The 22,932-nt window shown below is 40.1% G+C and overlaps 1 protein-coding gene across 1 annotated transcript in view; it reads left to right on the top strand.

Moving 5' to 3' along the window:
* The first annotated feature begins 20,968 nt into the window (after window positions 1-20,968).
* Ifrd1 (interferon related developmental regulator 1) overlaps window positions 20,969-22,932 on the top strand; it is a 51,643-nt gene continuing 49,679 nt past the window's right edge. Inside the window, exon 1 of the mRNA XM_048339768.1 lies at window positions 20,969-21,219. The gene's annotated coding sequence lies outside the window, so the exon portion shown is untranslated. The remainder of the gene's footprint in view (window positions 21,220-22,932) is intronic.

Raw genomic sequence — 22,932 nt, 5'->3', positions numbered from 1 at the left:
ATCTCATCCAAATAGTTTTCTCCTTTTTACTCTTTAAATTCCTTTACCTCAGGCACTTTTTTTTTTTTTTTGGTCATTGGACATTCACAGTGAATTCTAATGTATTTCTAAATATATCTGCTTTCCTTCCCCGGTTGCTGGCATTTTAGGAAGGGGTGTTCTGTATCTAAATCCTTACTGCCTTGAACAGTGCCTGGAACTTGTTAGACACCAGTGAAATGTCAGCTGGAATGAATTGTCTGTACTTAAAAGAGTAGGTGTAGATACGAGTGTGGGAAGTGGGGATGATTTTTCAGCTCTTGTCACAGTGTGGTGAATGCCACTATGCTGTTACCTCAGCTTACTGCCTCATGGGCTCAGAGGGCTCTAATGATCATTGGCTCAGAGGCCTCCTCCATCAAATGTTCTGTCTACACAGTGAAGGCTCCCAGCACCCCACCTCTGAGAGAAAAAAACTGGATGAGGGGTAGCACTTTCTCCTGGCCTTTCCCCATCACCTCCTTTTCTTCTGCTTATATCATCCCCAGGCCTGCTTCTAGTCTTCATTTACAACTTCATTTCTAACTAAGCTTCTTTTCCTTATTTATTTTATTTTAATTTTCAAGTGTGTGTGTGTGTGTGTGAGTGTGTACGTACACACACATGGCATGTGCCAGTCCTGGGGCTTTGAACTCAAGGCCTCAAGCTCTCACTTAGCATTTTTGCTCAAGGCTTATACTCTACCACTTGAGTCATGACTTCACTTCCAGCTTTTTGATGGTTAATTGGAGATAAGAGTCTCGCAAACTTTCTTGCCAGGGATGGCTTCAAACTGTGCCTCCTTAGTGGCTAGGATCACACGCACGAGCCACCCGATCAGCACCTAGCTCCTTTTTCTTATCCATGTTTTTCCTTCAAGGTCTTCTTTGCTCCTCCACGTCTACCTCACACCCATACTTTCAGAGAGAATCTACGACTGTTGAAAATGAAGCACTTTTAAAAGACTGAAATTCTGATTTCCCCATAGCACTTATCTTCACAATTTCTACCATATAAGTCTACTCCCCATACTGTTTATTACATATATATGTATATACATATACATATATATATATCGTACACACATATAGTGGGGTTGCAAGAAATTGGAGAGAACAATGAAAGAAGTGACATTGATCAAGCAAGATGCATTGTACCCATAAATTGACATTTTGAATTGAAAACTCTTTGAACAAGTACTTAAAGATAATTTGGAGAGGATAAATGAAAATATTATCTATAGATAATCTATCTATCTATCTATCTATCTGTCTATCTGTAGTATGTGAATGTCTATGTGTGTGTGCTTTTTCCACTTAACCAAAGTAAATCGAAAGGGGAGAGTATGCACTATTTTCTTCTGAACTACATTAAATTTTTTTTTTTTTTTTTTGGGCCAGTCCTGGGCCTTGGACTCAGGGCCTAAGCACTGTCCCTGGCTTCTTCCCGCTCAAGGCTAGCACTCTGCCACTTGAGCCACAGCGCCGCTTCTGGCCGTTTTCTGTATATGTGGTGCTGGGGAATCGAACCTAGGGCCTCGGGTATCCGAGGCAGGCACTTCTTGCCACTAGGCTATATCCCCAGCCCCATTAAATTTTTTTAAAAAATAAAGACGAAAAGAGTGGGAAATGCAGTCAAGAATTCAATGTATATCCTACAAAATTAAGAGTGAGGGCAGGGGTCGGGAGGGGGGGTGAGTGAGAATGCTGAAAGGGGTGATACTAATCATGCTACATTGTACAACTGCTTAAAGATAATTTTTAATGTTAAAAAAAAACATTTAAAATGTCAAATTTCCCTTTACAGTTGTATCATGGGGGCTTTTAGGAATCCTTAGAGGTAACTTAGCATCTTCACTTGAAAGAACAGGAAGCTGAGAAGCAAAGACCCTGAACAATTGACATGGCTGTATGATCTTCAGCTTAGTGCCCTGTCGATAGCCTCAGAGTGGCTTTCCCAGTGGCTTACTGTCACTTCTAATATCTCCCAGCAGCACAGCAGAGTAGGTCCTATAGAGGAATACATCTTTCTCCTCTCAAAACCTCTGTCTCGTCTTAACTTCCTCCTTCCTGTAATTTCTACCTGGACTCCAGGCCCTCTGACCCTTGCACTCCAGGTTGTGGGTGAGCTGATCTGTTTTACTCCTTGGTTGTATGGGCTGTAAAAAGCAAGATCTCCCTAAGAAGCCCAAATGACTACAACCATTGTCACCTTGAAGTTCCCTCAGTGTTTCATATATTTAAAAATTTTGCCATTATTCCATAATCTCTTCTTATCTGTTCTCTCACATGTCTTACCTGTATTTCGAGGGAAAGAGCTTAATTGTCTTGTAATATCCACAGTTTCTCATGCATGTCTACTGCACTACATAGAAGACATCTGAATGACTGGCAGAATGAGTAAGTGAATCAATAAATGAATGGATGGGTGAGTTATCTAAATTAAGGGAAAAAAGCAATGTGGGGAATTATAGTTTTTCAATAATCCTAATAACATTTCTGTAGTAGTGGTTTTTAAAACCTAAATGTAGGGGAGAGGAATGAGGGAGGAGGTAACAAACAGTACAAGAAATGTATCTAATGCCTAACGTATAAAACTGTAACCTCTCTATACATCAGTTTGACAATAAAACAAAAAAAAGAGACACAACTAAAATAAATGAATAAATAAATAAAACCTAAATGTAAATTCTCTTGATGTTTCATGAGTCCAATTTTCTAGTCTTTTTATGTCAGTTGACTTTGGCTGTAGGTATAATATATTTACTATATTTAACATGAAATATATTTATATATTAAATGTCATTCCTAATTTAGAGATAGTTATAAAAATCTAGCTTTACTTATTAGCCACAAATGATTTAGGATGAAGGTACAATTTTTCAGTCAAGCAATTAATATAAAGGATAAGCAGGGGAATAATTAACATATTCATCCTTCGAGTTATAGATACTGCTGCCCTTCAGCTTAACTCTAGTTTACATATTTTATGGTCATAAATCTAAAATAATTGCTATTACAACATTTTCTTTATATACTAGTAAAGGGAGGAGCTTTAGGATTGTGCTCTTGAGTGCTTTTGCCGTATGCTATCTAGAATACTAGTTTCTTATTTCTTTGCCCAGTTAGTTAATTCATTTTACTATTTAAGATCATGTTTGTCGTCCCCATGTGTTCCTTTCTTAGTTCCTGGGGATGAACCTCAGTGTCTTCATTTAACAGTTATCACAGGTGACTCTGATGCAGGTAATCCCCACACAGAAATATCAGCATCAAAAATGAAAACCAGGACTGGAGGTGTGACTTACACAGTAGAGCAACTACTTAACAAGTGTGAGGCCCTGAGTTCAAACATCAATACCAAAAGCAAGAAATAAAGAAAGAGAACTGTTTCATTTGCATCTCCCAAACCTGAAAAGTATCAATATATACATAGTGGATTAATAAATGAGTATTTATTGAATGAATAACCTCAGCTACTGTGTGTATGTGTGTGTATGTGTGTGTGTGTATAAGAGAGACAGACACACAGCGAGATTTAGGAGTCATGCACAAACCAAACCTTTGTTGTGTTCTTTAATACAATTCTGCCAGCTCTGCCTTCTTGATATTTATCTTTGTTCCTGATACCAAGCCTTACTAGTATATCAGTGAGGATATAATATAATCCTTAAATTTTCTTTTTGAGAGAATGATTAATTCCTTTGCAAATCCCAGGTACAAAAGTGCTAGAGGCTCACTCAGTTGAATACATGGGGATCAATGACCCTGAGAGCCAAGTATGAGTCACCTGTCAGTCCTTTGAGTGACACCTGTCACCATGCAGCCCAGGCTGTGATTGCACCAGTGTCACAGTGCATTACATTTTAAATGAACAAAATTGCCTTTTATTGCTATTTATTTTGGAGAGGATCTTTTAAAAATAAAGATTAGGTTAGATGTCTTATAGGTTCTGTAGGAGAAGGGCATGCTTATGAAACCAAGTACTTCTTTAGTTAGGTTCCTAATTAAAAATTTTATTTTACTCATTAAAGCTCTTCTTCATGCAGCAGAAAGTCTCATTAAATGAAGCAAAAAGGCTTTGCTGGAAGAGTATAGGCGCCCTCATGGAATTCAAGGGAAACTGAAGATCAGGCTTGCAATGGCCAGCAACCTTCCACATTAAGAGCCAGCAGGAACCACTGAGATTCCTGCCCAGCTGCCTCGCCTGCCCTCTTTTCTCATGAACCAAGACCAGGAGGTAGTTATTTTCATTGTCTCTTGTTTCCATGAGTTTTGATTACATAAAATGAGCCAAAATGGCATATATACTCATGGTGGGTAGAGAAAGAAAAAAAATATCAGGAATTATTTCCAGCTTCCCCTTCACCATACGTAAACTGGGGATGGTGCCATTTTCTAGGAATGGAAATGATGATGATCCAGACATAGGCTGACTAACTAGGGAGTGAGCAGGACTGGGGCCTTGGCTCAAGTAGTAGAGTGCCATGAGCACGAGGCCCTAAGTTCAAACACCAGTACTCTCCACACACAAACATGCACACGCACACACTTGTGCACACACACACACTTGGGGAGGGAGTTCAATAAATGGTTTGACTGGGGACTTTCTGAATCCGAGGTCCTGTAAGGATTGCAAAGTGTTCTATAGACCGCTGGCTGCACAATGCATGTCTCTCCATCCATCTCCTGGGCCATAGGAGACAGTAACTCTTTTTTCCCTCTTGCTCCAGCTTGGGTGAGTTCAGTGGGGAGCACCAGCAGGAGATCAAAGAAATTAGAGGTGGTGTGTGTTTCTTTCTCTGGCTTCCTCTGTGCAGGACTGGGTTGGGTTAGAGTGATTCTGCACAACAGCTCACAGCTCTTGTCATTTCACCTTGCCTGTAATCCCAGCAGTAGAGAGATAGAGACAGGAGGACAGTCAGTCCGAAGCTAGCCTAGGCTATATAGCAAGGCCCTGTCTCACACAACAAAAGGAAGAAAGATACTAAAGTTCAACCCAAGGCTAACACAGTTCCTCAAACCACCTTGGCTGGTTCACAAATCTTAAAAGAACTTGTTGAGAATATCCAGACCAGAAAATGAACAGCAACAAATCCAGGCAAGTATTTGAGTGAAGTACAGCCTACTGTAAAAGGCCAGCCTCTCACAGCGGGTCCTGACACTCTATAATTTAAAAATACTAGTATATGTTTGATTCATGGGCGCATTTTACATCCTGCTTGAGGTAGATGTGAAGGTGCCCATGCTACCGTAGGCTACACATCAATTTCCCAATAGCAATAATGGACCTATTGTTTCTTTTTCTAGGATGTTTATGATGCTCTGGTGAATGAGGCCATAAATTCATGTGGGAAATGAAAATTCCATAGTAGGCACTCATTACCATGTCACAGAATTGCTTTTTCTTATAACAAATATGGCCAATTTTGTTTATGAGGCTGGTAGGAAAGGTAGCCATTGGCTCATTAAGCCAGAGTAAAACAACAACAACAACAACAACAAAAAACCCCACCAAAAACAAAATAGAGGGTTCAAAGCAACATTGAATAGAAACAATCTCATAGTCCAGCCAAGGGTAGGCTGGGAAAGCAGTCAAGTAGTAGGATTGGATCTTGTGTGGGTTTTTGTTATTTCTTTATTTTTGTCGGTTGTGGGATTTGAACTCAGGGCCTGGGTGCTGTCCTTGAGGCTCTTTGTGTTCAAGGCTATCATTCTACTACTTGAGCCACAAGGCCACATCCAGTTTTTGAGTAGTTAATTGGAGATAAGAGCCTCAGGGGACTTTTCTGCCCTGGAGAGCTTCAATCCAACACCCTGAGATCTCAGCCTCCTCAGCAGCTAGGATTACAGGGGTGAGCCAGTTACACCTAGCTGGGTCTTGTTTGTTTTGATTGAGCTATTTTCTTTTCTTCCTTTCTTTCTTTTAAAAATTATCTATAAATAGTTGAGAAAAAAGAGCTGCCATATAACAAAGCATTTTAGGAATCCAATGCAGCTTGCTCAGTGTCACCCCTTCAATATCCTCACGGCTCTTTGACCCACCCCTTTCTTTACTCTTCTTAGTTTTGTGGTATATACAATGAATTCTTGGCTGCTTTCTTCCCCTCTTCCCTCCTTTATTTGTATTCCCCCCTCCCTTTGTTGCTAACTGCCCCTGTCATGGTTGTACCTATATCCTGACATTGGTTTTGTTGGGCTTTGACCTAGTCTTTCTATAATATTATAGTATTTGAGATCTCCATAGACTCTAGTATACTTCAGGTAATTCATTTGTAACCACTTGTATACACCTGTATGTGTTTATTTATAGATTTATGGGCACATTCTCACTAACGAGGGAAACCATGCAACCTATGTTTCTCTGAGTCTGGTTTACTTCTTTACTTTTTTCCGAGTCTTTCCATGTCCTCACAAATGGTATAATAGCATTCTTTCTAATGGATGATCAAAATTTCATGTGTTTATATATTCCACATTTTCTTGATCCATTCGTCTATTGAAGGGCATCTGGGCTGATTCCCTATCTTGGCTATGGTGAATAGTGCTACAATGAGCATGGTTGTGCTGTTGTCTTTGCTTTTTATGCAGGCATTTCTTGGCTTACGAAATCAACAGCTACTCTTTTTCTGGGGAATTGTTCTTTATTTCTAGAATTATCAAAAGCTTACCCCAGATACATGACAAAGAAGGCCGTGTGGTGAAAGGAACTTATATTAAAAATATCATCATCAGATATTTGGTAAGAATGAGAAATGGCTTGGAATGATAGAAAGAGATATTATAATTTTAAAACTGTTCTGCTAGTGTTATTTAAATTATTATCTTCTTTGTCACAAGGCTCTAACACAGACATTACTATTTAGCCAGCAGGAGTTGTATGTATTCATCTGTTTTAAGTATTAAGTCCCAGGAAGCCCTATGTTATTAGTCTCCAAAATGCTGTCTTAGACAGATGGTCAAAGAGTTGTGTACAGCGATGCTGAGAGGGAGAACTGGTGAGTCATCATGTAATTCTACCCATTTGAACCTAACATAAGCAGTTGAAGATGCCAGTCTGGAGCAATTTTATAGAACTAATAATTCTCCCAGATGATGAAATGTTAATAGGAGTTAGCTAATGGAGGTGTTCTTCATTAGCTGTAGCCTCTGTATTACAGTGCTCCTTGGTGACAGTAGTTAAATAAGTCATGATGCTAAATTTTGAATATCCATGTAACCGTTTGCCATGTTTTGGCTTATTGGCCAATCCATGAAAATGCTATGGTTCACAAAGAAGCAAGCAGAGCTTTTCCCCCTATATCATGCACAAAGCCAGCCTATACCTCCCAATTAACTGAGATTAAAAGTTACCACCTCACCGAGCTTTGTTGGTGGAAATAGGATTTTGCTAACTTTTTGCCTGCATTAGTTTTGATCTTTAATCCCAATCTCTGCCTCCCAAGTAGCTGAGGTTACAAATATGTGTCACCACTAGCCTTTAATAGGCCTGATTCTTGACTATAACTTTTATTACACTTGAATTCAAACTTGTTCCTCTGATCTTCCTTGGGGAAATGGACAGAGGTAGATGTCAAGGGAGATGAGCAAAGCTTCAGCCAGGCAGAGAAAGGAAACTATGGTAGCATTTGCAATAAAGGTTGCCAAAATTGAAACTGGCAACAAAGGAAGAGTGGGTGTTATAAGGCAGGAAAGTGCATTGTCCTCAGAGGAAATAGTAAAATTAATTAGTAAAATTAATAGCTAACATATATGAAAACTAGGTAGTGGTCTCTCTCTCTCTCTCTCTCTCTCTCTCTCTCTCAAGACCTTTCTATGGTTCCTCTTAAGACACATCTTTGATTGTCTCTGAAAGAAGAAGACAAACATATACAGATACATTCAGAAACACTAAGGACAACTTTGAACTCACTCTCATGATTTTCATTGAGAAAATCAAACCTAGTTGGCCCCATGACTTTTCATAAGGTTAAAGGCTTGAAAGGAGTGGTTCGCATGTGGGCAAATTGGCTGTGTGTAGAAAGTGCTCTCATTGAGAGCACATTAGACAATGCATCCTAGTCTTGCAGGCAGCATGCAGATGACAACATTCACCAGCTGTTGGGCTTGAGGATAGGCAGTTAGCCTCTCTGGACCTTGGATTCCTTCTTCAGGAGGAAGATAAGATTCTCTCATTAAGCTACTGTGATGATAAATTTCTCTTATATATGGGTATTAAACACTAAAAAGGGCCTGATACAATAATTCAATAAATACTATTTGTCATTGCAGTTTCTTTGTCCATGTGGATTTGTTCTCCTGTGATTGTACTTCTAAGCTTAGCTGACTGACTCAAAGATGTGTTCATTATGAAGTATTAAATGGATCTATTCAAACATATCATCACTTCCAGTAAAAGGTAGGCCAGCTCATTAAGCCAGGTGCCAGTGGCTCACATCTGTACTCCTAGTCCTCAGGAGGCTAAGATCTGAGGATTACAGTTCAAAGCCAGCCAGGGCAGAAAAATCCATGAGACTCTTACCTCCAAATAACCACGAGAAAACCACAAGTGGCACTGTGGCTTAAAGTGGTAGAATGCTAGCCTTGGGTGAAAAAGCTCAGGGACAATACCAGGGTCCAGAGTTCAGGCCCCATAACCAACAACACACACGTGAGGATGCACATGCGCGTGTGTGCACACACACACACAGATCCTGCACTAATGTGGTGGGTCCTCCTTGAAGTAGAAGTACAGGTAGGTAGGGTACATATTCTGCTGCTTGCCGTACATCTTCCTTGCAGGTTTTAAAATGAATCTTCTAAAGGGCATGAAAGGAGTTTGTTTTTCCTTGCCTACTCTTGAAATATGCTGCAGATGCTATGAAAAATAAGAACAAGAAGTGGGAGGTGAAGTTCTTAGAGGAATGTGAGATTTAAGATATTACTGCATAGAATCATCGCCAAAGAGATTTGGTGTTCTCTTTGGAATTTCAAAATGATGTCCTTCAGGTCTAAATAATGAGATCTTGAAGATAGCTATATGGCTAATGAAAGAAATGAATCATTCGCTGTGACATTCCATGACCCCTTCTTTGTTATTGTTGCTCATTTGTCCCCCAAATTCAAGTAGAGATGAGAGCAGGATCCCCCACATTCCTTTGGAGTTGCATCAATAGACTTTGAGTTAGCTTTCAGTAATGGTTATAAATACCTGAGGTAAAATTGACAAGTGACATTAAAGGGATGTAAAGGTTTATTTTGGCCCATGGTTTTAGAGTTTTCAGTCCATGGTCACTTGGCCTTGTTGCTTTGGGTCTGTATAGAATGAGGTATTATGATAGGACTATGTGATATAGGAGACCTGTTTACTTCATGGGAGCTAGGAAACAAAGAGAAAGAGAGGCAGGATGAAGCAAGGGTATTAATATTCCTTGCCAAGGGCATGACCCCCAATAACCTAATATCCTTCCATGAAGCTCTATCTACTAAAGGTTTTGTGGTATCCCAATGGTGCAAGGGATTGAGAACCAAGCCTTTGACATGAGCCTTTAGGGGCTATATACAATTCAGATGATAACAAATGGGATATGGGAATCTGAGAGTCTTTAAAAGAAACTTATTTTTTTCTACTTTATTCAGTCCTTTTCTACTCAGCTCTTTCAGACACTTGTTCTATTATACGGAATATGCTGTCTCATTCTTGAATCACAAACAGAAACCAATCAAGATCTTTAGAGCTCGGTGTGATGGCACTAGTTTGTAATCCCAGCTACTCCGTAGCTGAGGAAGGAGAATCGATTGGGTCTAGGAGTTTATGATGAGATTGGGCAAGCTAGTGAGATCCCACCTTAAAAAAAAAAAAGCAATCAAAGACAAAAACCACCAGTCCCCAAAGATCTTTAAGTTTGTTGTCATGTTCTGGTCTTAATCCTTCAAACTCTGAGAGATATTCATTAGCTGTCTAACCTGAGTCTCAAGGCAGTCACTTTTGGCATCTTTCCCTATAATACACTTCATTATAGCTGGGTGCCTGTGGCTCACACCTGTAATCCTAGCTAAAAGAAGGCTGAGATGGTTCAAAGCCAACCCAGGCAAGGAAGTTCAGTGAAACTCTTATCTCAAGTTCCAAAAATACCTGGAACTAGAGCTGTTGTTCAAGTGGCAGAGTGCTAGCTTTGAACAGCAATGCTCAGAGACAGCACACAGGCCTTGAATTCAAGCTCCAGGACAGACACAAAACAACAAAAACAATACAAAACAAAAACAAACCCTACTTCATTATAGATTGACAGCTCTTTGGTTATATCCCCTTTGATCAACCAGCATAATAGTGCTTCTATGTTATACAAATATATTATTATACTGCAAATAGTCTTAATATTTTTGTACTTTGTATGACATATGTATGCCAAGCTTCAATAAAAGAAACTTGATCACATGTTTTCCAATTAAGTTGACAGGTACCTTATCTTAACTTTACAGTATTTTACTAGGATTCTGACAATGGCGGAATACTCACGTGTGAAGGGAGCCTCTCTACCTGTGAGAGCACCTAATACAGGGTTTTAAAGCAGTGAATGAATTGGGCTCCTTTATACTCACCATTAGCCAAAGGAAGGAGGCACCTTGTGTCCGTTGGAGTCTATCAGAGAAGCAGAAATAGAGGTTTTCAAGGCTTAAAGCTACATTGGGAAAAAAAAGTTCCTAGCGGCAAAGAGCCTAGTGGTTTGATGAGAGTAGTTGGACCTTTGTCCTGTTTGGAACTTTAGATTCATTGAACAGGTTTGTAGAAGTGGAGACATTTGCAAACCCTTTTTTAAAATCAATAAGTGTCAGAATAGTAAGCTGAGTGACTGAAGAGTACTTTATTACCTTACATGGAAAGATTTTAGTGCCTTATTTCTTAGGATGATGACACACAACCTTACACTGTTCTTACCTTCACCAATTGCTCCTTCAGAGAATGTCTTACCTTGATAGAAACAAACACTTGCCATTTCATAGATGATTACTTCTAGGTATCATGCTGAGATCTTAGAAATTGTTCCAGAAACCCTGTGCCTTATGCGTTGGTTGAAACCCTGCCTCACCCGAAGCAACTCTTTTTATCCCACTGGATAATATGAAAATCAAGCTACCTAGTTGCCTTTTCTGGGTATTTCTCTCTCTCTCTCTCTCTCTCTCTCTCTCTCTCTCTGTGTGTGTGTGTGTGTGTGTGTGTGTGTATGAGAGAGGGGGGAGGGAGAGAGAGAGAGAGCGAGAGAGAGAGTGTGTGTGTGTGTGTATGTGTGTGTGTGTGTGTGTGTACTAGGGCTTCGACTTGGGCCTGGATACTATTCCTTAGCTTTTTTTCCCCTCAAGGATAGCATTTGATTTCTTGAGCCACAGCTCAGCTTTGCACTGGTTAAATGGAGATAGGAATCTCACAGATTTTGCTGCCTGAGATAACTTTGAACTGTGATCCTCAGATCTCAACTTCCTGACTAGTCCCCCACACTCTGCATTTGCTTTTGAAGTGGAAAATTTATGAGAGAAGGTGATCTTCCTTGATCAGCTCCTCATAGCTCAACTGGGGGCACAACAGAATCCAGAAAGTAGAAAGATATGGTCTAAAAGCTTATAGAAGAGATTATAAGAATTTGTTCATAGGCTGAAGATGAATTTCAGGATAGAATTTGACTCATGGGGGCAAATCTAGCTCATAATCCTAGATGTATTATTGTGGGAAGGGAGACCACCCAGGAAAAAGAGAAATCACAGTCCTTTTATCCATAATCATTTCGACATTTTATCGGCATGCAATTAAAATCTCTTTGTCTAAAGTTCTGGCTCTAAACTCTTGAGCAGATAGAAGATATGAACTGTGTATCTCTTTGGAAAGCAGGGATGAATATTTGGATGGGGGAACAGGCTGCAGGAGGGAGTGCCAGAGCAGGGCTGCACCCTGTCTGGCTGCTGCAGAAACATCCAGGGCAGCTCTTCTGTCTTCCAAGAAAGTGGGCCCAGGAAGGATCTCTAGTGGCTTCCCTGGGAATCCTCTGGCAGCTGAGTCAACACAGACATTCCTCTTTCCATAGAAAAAGTTAGGCCACAGAGGAGGTATGGGGGGAAGGTGGAGATTAAATTTACCCAAACACATTTGGTGGATGCTAGGCTGAAAGTGTCTGCTCAAAACTTACACGCTGCAGCTGGGTGCTGGTGGCTTATTCCTGTAATCTGGGGATTGTAATCTGTAAACTGGGGAGGCTGAGATCTGAGGACTGCAGTTCTAATTCAGCTGGGTCAGACAAATTTGTGAGACTCCTCTCCAAATATCCACCCAAAAGATATATGATGGAAGGCAAGCCACTGGTGGCTAGGACTATTGTATATACCTGGCTTTGGAACTTAATGAGGCTTATGTCCTTGTCCTTGCCAACACTAGACTTTTCAAGTGACAATCGTTTCTGTTTTCTTTTCTTTCTGTGCTACCAAAGGATTGAACTAAGAGCATAATACTTGCTAGACAAGTGCTCTACCTCTTGAGTTACACTCCTTTTTGCTTTTAGTTTGTTTCTGCTTTGTGTTGGGTTTTCAGATAAGGTCTTGTGCTTTTGCTCTGGCCAGCCTCAGACTGTGATCCTCCTATTCTTGCTTCTACAGTTCCTTGTATTTCAGCGCGAGCTCAATGCCCAGTATAAATTATTCTTAAGTGCTACTTTTTCACTCAGATTTGAAGATTCCCAGGAATATAGAATGTATAGTATCAGAGGTATTCTTGATTTCCTAATTTTAGTAGTAAAAATCATGTATTGGGTCGTAATCTTGGTTCCTCTACATAGTCCTGTGATTTGGTCTTCTTACCTGGTTATTATTCACCAAAACGTCTTATGTCTTTTGCCAATGGCAGAGTTGAGAATCAATTGCCAGCCTACAAATTCCCACCTCATAAGGGACCTGAGAGAGCACCAGAGAAATCTATGAAACCCACTGTGCAAAGAATTCATGATGCCTCAAATTAGCTGACTTCAAGACAGTGAGACAATAAGAGAATATCAATCATCCATTCTAACAACAGCTGTTTTTTTTTTTAATTTCCCATCCTTATGCCACAATTGGATTTAAATCTGGCCAATATTTCAATCTACTTGAGCAACATTGTTTTTTGGTGAGATTGTTTGGAAGGAAAGACTGGCCACTGAATAAGCAGTTTCCATTGGTGATTTATGCCTGTAATCCTGGCTACTCGGGAGACTGAGACCTGAGGATCACAATTGGAAGCCAGCTGGGGCAGAAAAGTATATAAGAGTCTTATCTCCTGTTAACTACCAAAACACTGGAGTAGAGCCATGGCTTAAGTGGTATAGCATTACCTTTACATACACAAGCTCAGGGACAGTGCCCAGGCCATAAGTTCAAGCCTCAGGACTGGCATCAAAAAGGCCATGGGTTGGAGGTATCAGATGAATACCTGAAATTTAGATCTCAGACAAAACAACAACAGCAACAACAACTACAACCTAATGGGGCTAAAGGCTTAGAGCCAAATTGCTATTTCCAGACCTGTCACCCAGTGGATTTTCTGTCCTATTGACACCCCAAACTAATAATGTGAACAATACTTTCTCTCTGTCTCTGTCTCTGTCTGTCTCTATTTCTCCCCATCCCTCTTGGGACTGAACCCAAGGCCCTGGGTATCCTAGGCAAAAAGTCTAACTCTGAGCTACATGTCTACCCCAAACAGCATATTTTAAATGCTTAAAAGAGCTTTGCTGAGTTGCTTTAGCTGGGGCTTGAAATTTCACTTGAACAGCATGTATACTTTTAGCAATTTGGGATTTGGAGGACAGAATGAGAAAAAGAATGACAAAAGGAGCTGATGGACACTGGAGCAGGCAGACACATGCCCCTGGCTTTAGGATTTCACTGAGGCCTAACTCTGCCCTTGCCCCTCTATCTATTGGGTAGGATAGCCTTCTCTTAATCCTTTCATCTCCATTCTTTCTTGCTCTATAGATTAAACACACACTTACTTTGAGTTATTAGTCCCTTTAATGAAATTCATTATACATTGTATAGCCTCACATTCTTTGAAGAAATCTGTTATGAGATTTATAAATTAAATAACGGCTACATACATATATTTGTGAAGCTTTCAGGGACTTTATTTCCATGGCACCTTCAAGTAAAAACTATTAAAATGTTAGGCTAGATTATTCTGACATATTTCTTTATTTTTTAATCAAATACTTAAGGGTCTGTAAAGAAATGCACATATTATTTAAGGAATTCTTGATTAAAAAATAAAATGATAAGAATTGCTGCACCACCAATGAGAATCAATCTCTGCTTTAGACATGCAGTTTTTAAGTATACTCTTGGAAACAGCACACTTGTAAATGTTTTGTGGCTTATTTCTGCAGATACCTACACAATCCTATTCTGAAACATTTCTACTACTATAAATCTTGGCCCTGTTTCTGTGTTCTTTTGCCCTCTGCTGGCTAAATTGAGACCTCCCAGGGAACATGTGAGTCAGATATGGTGTGAATCACAGATATGTCTGTGATGGCCTTCATCCCACTCATTGTTAGCTCCATTGGCTAATGCCTCCTCGGTAACTTTTATGCCAAAGATAAAAATGTGGCTTTAGACCCCACCTATTCCCCTTTTTATCACCATACTGGTGACTTTGGCATCTGTCTCTAGCATCTTTGGAATTTTCTCCCTGTACCCTGTGGTTAAAATTTATTCTATACTGTAGTATTCCTGCATCGTCTCTACTACCTCATTAACAAAGTTATTATACCAGTGAGTAAATACCAGGTGTGTCATTCTGTCTTGGTTATTAATTGTGCAATGCTTGTCTTATTTCCAGGCATAATTGTCATCTTTCTAGGCTTATTTACATTGCTCTATCAACTGGATACAAAAGACGCACTGGCCATGGAAACTAGACCTTCATGACTAGCCGAGACTCACCAAGGCCTTTCTTCACATTCCTAGGCAACCTCAGCCCACAGGCAGTGGATCAGATGGCACACACGTTTAGGCGAGGCCAGCACTTCCCCTATGATCAGGTGGAGGAGCAAGAAGCAGAGCACAGCCTGAGACCTGTTTCCTGTTCCTGCTGGTATGAACCCTAGCTGACACCTCACTGCTGCCTCCTGTCTCTCACACAACATCCTCACAAGCCTGGTGCTCTGGGGTCAGCTCCATAACAGCTGCTTCTTTGGGATTGCTACTTCCCCATTTACCTCTAAATTCAAACCCATACTTTGACCCTTCCTGCTTAGATTCAACCAGCAAGTGATAGAAATATCCTACAAAATTTTTGTGTCTGTCTGTGCTTGACATGTACAGACTTTTGTTATTATTGTAAAAAGCAATCCAATATAACACTATTTACAAAATGTTTGCATTGTATTATGTACTATAAGCAATGAAGAGATGATTTAAAGTACATATATTGTATTCATAAAATGCTTTGTTAAATGGTTACCCTTTGTACAACTATTTAAAGGTACTAATGAAATAAAGCATATGAAAGGATGTATGCAGTTATATACAAACAAAACACCATCTTATATAAGAGATTTGAACATTGGTGTAGTTCTGCGTCCTGGAACCAATAACCCAAGGATATATACATATACATATACATATGCAGGACATGCTATTTTATTTTTTTATCATATGGTTTTAGTTTTGACTGTCTTTGTTCACCTGGACTTTTTCCAGAGGTTGAGTATGTAAAGAAACTTCAATTTAGGTAGCTGGTACTGTTATCATTTTATGGGAAAATGGCAGGAATTCTTCCAATTTTGCTTGTTCTCTCAGCGAGGTAGAAAACAAGACAAACAGCTGAAGGAGGAAAATGGAAGAGAGAGAAGGAAGGATGGCTAATTGGGGAAGCTGAAGATGAGGATCAGGCAGTATGACTACCTAGTGGTCGAAGGCATCGTTGATGTTTGTGGCAATAAATTTAAAGTAAGACCAGTCAGTATGATTATGGTTTTTTTTCCTGTATCAGCTGCATCCTTCTGTGGTTTGGCTAAAGGAGTACAAAGAAGAGTGAGAAGCAGATATTAGGGAAAATTTAATGCACCACTATAATGCACAAAAACTAGGAACATGTGCCACATTCCTGGATGAGATGAATCTGTCATAGAGATTCCAGTCATCACACAACCATATTCAGGAGCCCACCTCCCCAAGAGACATAATTGACAAATACTATGAAGTAATTGTTCCAAAAAGAACAAAATTTAAGAAAATGGCCCTTAAATATCTGAAAAGTTCTTAATGCCTGCTTATATTAAGAGAAAAGAGAAAAAGTAATGCTGAGCACTATGGCTCACAGCTGTAATCCTAGCTTCTTAGAAGGTTGACACTTCAGAGGATGGGGTACCAACTGAGCAGAAAAGTCAGTTAACAAGCAAAATACTAGACTAGGGGCATGGCTCAGGTGGTGTAGTACCTGTTCTGAGCAAGCAATATAAATCTGAAACATTTAAAAATATTTCTCATTATTTGATCATTGAAACTCTGCTGGTAGGTTGTAGAAAGAGTATTGCTATCTTTTCTGGTGTGAATTCAAGATGGTGCAGCCTTTGAGGGAAATTATCTGGAATTAAATAATGTAGCCATTTTAATTTACTTGTTGACATTTGGCACTTTTAAGAATCTTTACAAATTTAACATGAGCAGGAAATATTCATTATGACATTCATTATTTGTAATAGCAAGTGATTATGAGCCATCCATATAATCCATCAATAAGGGACTTGTTCAACTAGACTGGGTCCACAAAATAGAAAATGTAGCAGTGGTAGAAAGGAAAAACAAAAACAAGACAAAGAAACAAAGGGGGGTTGAGGTAACTGTGATAAGACTGCAAGGTTAGAATGTTCAAGGCCTTGTTGGATCCCCAGTAAGCCTGCCCCCCCCCCACATACATGCTCCCTAAACTTCAGAATAAGATATTAAATGAGCAAACATAAAATATATATATAGAAACAGAGGGCGAAGATTGAAGAAATGCAGCAATGGTACTCACTAGATACTATGTTGAACAAGAACTATACAACTTATATCTGGGAAAGGGAGGGGAAAACTGGGAGAGAACATGGGAGGGGGTGGCATTGTCCAAAAGGAAATGCACTTGTTACCTGACTTATGCAACTGTCACCCCTCTGTACATAACCTTTAAAATAGCAATAATTTTTTTGAAATATATATGTATAGAAAGTTATCCTTTAAGTAAGGAAGGAGAGGAAATTAGACTTTTTTAGCCAATAGTAAAGCTCTAAGATAATAAATTAAAAACCGGGGCTGGGGATATGGCCTAGTGGCAAGAGTGCCTGCCTCATATACATGAGGCCCTGATAGCTCACCAGCTATGTACAACTGATTATATAAGATGAGGCTAAGCAAAATGAACTCCAAGAGAAGGAAACAGGAGGATTTTATTGTTGTCATTATGTCTAATGTACTAAGTGAATTTCCTTTGGCGTACACCATGTGGTTACTGTAGATGATTTTGGTACACTGGATATTGTATGTATGCTTACCTGAACTAGGGAAGGGAAAGAAAAATGAGGGATGGTGTAATAAATATGGTAAGAAATGTAAAAATGAATAAGTAAATACATACATTTAACATGAGAGAACAAATTAACAAAAAAAGAATACCAGGCCAGGTGCTGGTGACTCACACCTGTAATCCTACTCAGGAGGCTGAGATTTGAGGACTGCAGTCTAAGATCACCTGGGCAGAGAAATCCAAGAGACTCTTATCCTCAATTAACCATCAGAAGGCTGCAAGAGGTGTGGCTCAAATGGTAGAGCACCAGCTGTGAATGAGAAAACTAACCCAGAGTGTGTCTCTGAGTCAAAACCCAGTACCAGCACAAAAATAAAACAAAATAAAAATAAAAAGAATATCATATTGAGATGTTGCATGCCTCTTTTAGTCCACTTGTGCATTTTCCTAGTATAGTTTCTTCATTGTATCCCAACTGTGAGAGGCTGTGGGATTGTCTCCAACTATATTTAATGTCATTTATATATCTTTCTCCACTAAAGCACCACAAAGCAGTTTTGTCTGTTGTGTTCATGGGTGTATCCATATATATGGCTTACACAATGTCTGACACATACTATGTACTCAATAAATATTGTTGAGTGAATGGAACTTCTGTGGGCAAGGATGCATGCTTTGTAAATATTTGCTTAAATGGCCAAAGGTAGCAAGATACAACCACAAAGATGGCCTGATATATACTTTTATCCAAGCCCACATGTTCTTAGCAGAAATACAATTGCATCTCTGTCTTTACTGGCATCTATTCATGTCTGACCAATAGTCGTGGATCATGCTGCTATGACTTTATCCGTAGTGGGCAGTCCCCGGTAGCCATGACATTGGCTGGGATTGGGCTGTGATGAGAGTGGCCAAAGCTTTCCGCTCCTGTCAGTGTACCTGCAGCAGGGCCACTTAATGTATGGTTCACAGGTACCACTCCATTCCTTTCTAGTCAGCTTATACACATAGGCAGGCATTGATATTTTAGATGCATGGACAGTTAAGTTGCTCTTTTAAAATGGCTATCTACAGATGAATTTTAGTAGCTCTGGTTTCATGATAAACCAGAGAGATCTATCTCTAAGAATAGCATCTACCTCCCCTTACCCTCCTCAGTATTTCATTTCCTCCATAAATGGTTCTGAAATGTTCAGCTTAGAGTCGACTTCCTTAAAAGGTTTGCTCTTGGAGTAAGGCAAATGTGGAGCTGGTTTCCAGGTTGGGTAAGTTACTAGCTTATCTTACTGGGACTCAGTTTCTCCAGTCTTAGCCACATTTATCTTTGTTCCATGTATGATGTTATACCTCTAGCACAAAAGACAGTTATTTATTTGTTTGCTTGTAGTACTAATTTTGAACTCAGGGCCTTGTCTTTGCTGCCACATACTCTATTTCTGAGCCATGCCTCTAGCCTTTTTTTATTTTTTGGTACTAGTTATTTTAAGATAAGGTCTTGATTTTTTTTCTTTTTTTGTCGATTGTGGCACTTGAACTCTGGGCCTGGACACTGTCCCTGAGCTCTTCAGCTCAAGGCTAGTACCCTACCACTTTGAGCCTTACTGCTACTTGCAAGGTCTTGATTTTTGTCCATGTGTGAGCCTGAGAGGCAATCTTATTTATAGTTCCAACTACAGCTATGATGACTAAAATTAGTGTTTGAGAAGGGGTCTTTTGAACTTTGTGCAGGGCTGACCTTGCACCATAATTCTCCTAATCTTAGTCTTCTGAGTAGCTCGTTATAGAAATAAGATACTACATCCAGCTCTCTACCACCATTTTGTGTGTGTGTGTGTGTGTGTGTGTGTGTGTGTGTGTGTGTGTGTGTGTCCTGAGGCTTGAACTCAGGGCCTGGCCACTGTCCCTAAGCTTTTATGCTTAAGACTAGGATTCTACTACTTGAGCAACACCTTCATTTCCAGCAGCTAGCTTTTGTTGTTGTTGTTTAAAAAAAAAAATCCCAAAGCAAGAACTAAACATATTTATGAAAACAGAATCACTATTCCTATTAAAATGTATATGATCAGAAGCAAATACAACATTGTGCATAGTCATTGTCCTTGAGTAGTAAGATTATTGTGCTTTTTATCATGATGATAATATAGCAGCGTATGAGATTCCCCCTTCCCCCCCACCTTTGAGTGCCTACTGTTTGCATCACTCATTTGTGAGAAGTTGGTACCCAAGAGGGAAGGAAGTGTGTGAGATGGTGGCTGCTGCTCTCTAAACCACTGAGCCCCACCCATGAACTGTCACTATCAGTGGCTATGGTCATGATCGAAAGGCGAGGTACTTGTGACCACTCAGTCTTCACATCCAAGATTTCTAACCACCTTACATTTCACAAGCAAGGAAATAGGAACTGGGGCTACTCCAGACCTCAAAAGGCAGGTTTCTTTGCCAATCCAGAAAGGCATTTCTCATGGTGCTTCTTTTCTAAAGGTGTCCATTGGATCTATAACTCAAAACATTTGTGCAGCTCTGTGGAACCTAAAAGTTAGAGCTAATCATTTATATTGCAGGCCAATGGCAAACAGAAAGGATGAATTAGTTACCAAAACTGTTACAAAGAGACTCTTTAACAGAGAATAGAGTCAAGCCATCTTTAGAACGGGCAGCAGCCTTGGATGGCACAATTAAGGAAATTAATAAAGCAGTGGCACTTGCCTCTGTCTTTCAGAAAATTCACCAAATTCCCTCCTTAGCTTCACTTTCATCCATTTCCACTTTACACGGGTCCTTTATTTGTTTCCTACTTTCTTTCATTTCTTCTAAGATAGGAACCTGGGTAGTGTTCCCCAGGTGGTCTTATTTCTCCTCAAGTTATCCCTCTGATTTTTTTTTTTCCCCAGTCCTAGGGCTTGGACTCAGGACCCGAGCACTGTCCCTGGCTTCTTTTTTTCTCACAGCTAGCATTCTACCACTGGAGCCACACTGCCCCTTCTGGCGTTTTCTGTATATGTGGTGTTGAGGAATCAAACCTAGAGCTTCATGTATGCGAGGCAAGCACTCTACCACTAGGCCATATTCCTACCCCCTAGCCCTCTGATTTGAAGGCAGGAATTCATAGGTGTCTAAGGGGACTGGCCCATCTGACTCTGCCTCTGGAACTGAGATCAGGAGCCTTGTGTCCAGAGAAGGAAAATAACCAGTTGGATCAGTGAGTAAGAGACTGGAGCAGAAAGAGGGCTGAGACAAAGAGAAGGCCAGCAGTAAGTGGGTCAGGTGACCAAGTGGATGGAGTAGGCCCTGGAATGCTCTCTGTGGAGGATTTCAGGCCTGCAGCGCCCCACCCTACCCCAGGGGCTGGGTGACTCAGCACTTCCTATTCTTATCAAGGCCAACCACAGGAGGCCCAACCAAGGCTGACCGATGTGAAAACCTGACCAGTCTCCTTCTGCTTTCGGATTCATTCTGGCTCTGTAGAGCTAAAAGGTTGTTTCAAAAGGGATGTCTGTAAGTCATCCCCGGATCTGATGTTCCTACATTATTTAAAAACAAAAAAAATCCACCTTTTTACTTGAACCAACAGCTGAAACAGGTCTGATGCCAGCTGCTTTATCTGGTATTTCTGTCCCATAATATTCATGTTTGCTGGTGACTGCTGAGTTGTCAACATTACATGGACATCTTGTGTCATTCTCAGAAGCTGACTACCAGGTAAGGATTATTATTTCCCTTTGCAGAGGCTTTAGAGATGTCAGGTCAATGTCTGATACTCTAACTCATTTTAATCTGTATTCAATATTGTCTAGCAGAGTTGGGAAATGGTTTATTGAGATTAAACAAAAACCAGGAGATGATCATATGCAGGAGTATATGAAAAAAGTTAAAGGCCAATAGTGGGTTTAAAAGGAGTTGAGAAAGGAAGGATGGAAGGAAGGAATTGATGTTCATAGAAAATCAAGACCATGGGTTCGCAAAGATCATGGACAGCCATAGAGGGTTGTTTACCTTCCTAACATTGTTTCAAGATGAACATGTTGTGTTCCTTCCATTATCTATGTATGTGTTTATTATCTGGATTTGAGTTCTTCCGGCCACTGGAGGACAGGCATGTATGCAGTGTGACATCTGTCATTTTGTGTGCCTATCTCCTACTCTCCCTGAAAATTTCACTATTATAGTAATTGAGTAAGGAAGCAGAGGCCTAGCATTGTCTTCTAAAGGTTATCACTTGAATGCATACATTGCCCTCCAAATCAAACTCCATAAAGACAAAGACTTGATCTTGTTTGCTTCTGTATCCTTAGCTATGAAAACATAGGAGGTGATCTTTATGGGTAGAATGAAGAATTAATACATAAATGAATTAAAGAGGCCAGGATAAGGCAGGGTGTCTTTCTGTCTTGAAAACTGGTACCCTTTCTCAGCTAGGTGATTCACTGTCTTTGCAAATTAGAGACTAAGGAGGAATGGATGAAAGGTGGTATTTAGGGGGACATAAGGTTGGGTAGTGTTATGCCCAAGTTGCGAGACGACCACCAAGAAGACCACCGAGAGCCGGATGTTCCGAAATGCCAAAAGCAAGGCTTTATTCAGGCGGACTGCAGCTCGGGCCTCATCCTACACTCCGACGCAGCAGAGGTTAGGAGGAAGGCCCCAAGCTGAAATTTCACAGGGCTTATAAAGGCAAAAAACCCACAAAGTTACAGCAATCAGGTGTTCAAGCAAGGATAGGATACAGGTACAAATCTGATTGGCTCAGGGCTAGTGACATTCCGGGATGGTTAGAGTTAAGCATTCCCAGGCGGTTAGAGTTAAGCATGGAGTTTCCTGACTGGCTGGGTCCTAATAAGCTTGTTCTGCTAGCCGGGATAATTGGTGGCCTGGGTTACTCATAGTTTAAGCAGTCAACAAAATGGCTACTGCCTCAAAAATGGGGTTTACTTCAACTCTACAGTAGGATTTTAGACAAAAAAGTTTGAAGTTTAGGGCTTCATTGTGGCCGAACCTAGAAAGCTGATGGGTACTACAACCTTTCCAATCTAACTTTCCCCCCATATTGATCAGTGTGTTTGTATAATGTCCTCATGCTTCCTTGCATTCCACAAGGAGAGGTACCTTTTCTACTTAGCAAGGCTAAAATCTCCAGGTTTATTCCATGGATCTTGTTACCTTTCCATTAATGTCTTCAAACTTTTCCTTTAGTAACAAGTTGAACAAGAAACGTACTGACTGCCTTACATATGAAACTCTAATCCCTCTGTACTTCACTTTGAAAATAAAGGGAAAAAATAAAGCATGAACCATGGGCAAAAAAAAAAAAAAAGCACCTTTTTCTTTAGGGCAAACAAAACAAAACTTCAAGTGACTAGTTCTTTTTAGTCAACATCTATTTCTCTTCTGTCACTTAAGGTAATACTTGAATAA

This window comes from Perognathus longimembris, chromosome 2 (assembly GCF_023159225.1).
Source record: "Perognathus longimembris pacificus isolate PPM17 chromosome 2, ASM2315922v1, whole genome shotgun sequence".
In the NCBI taxonomy this organism is placed as follows: Eukaryota; Metazoa; Chordata; class Mammalia; order Rodentia; family Heteromyidae; genus Perognathus; species Perognathus longimembris.
The sequence above is the reverse complement of the archived record's forward strand: the minus strand, read 5'-3'. Positions and strand labels throughout refer to the sequence as shown.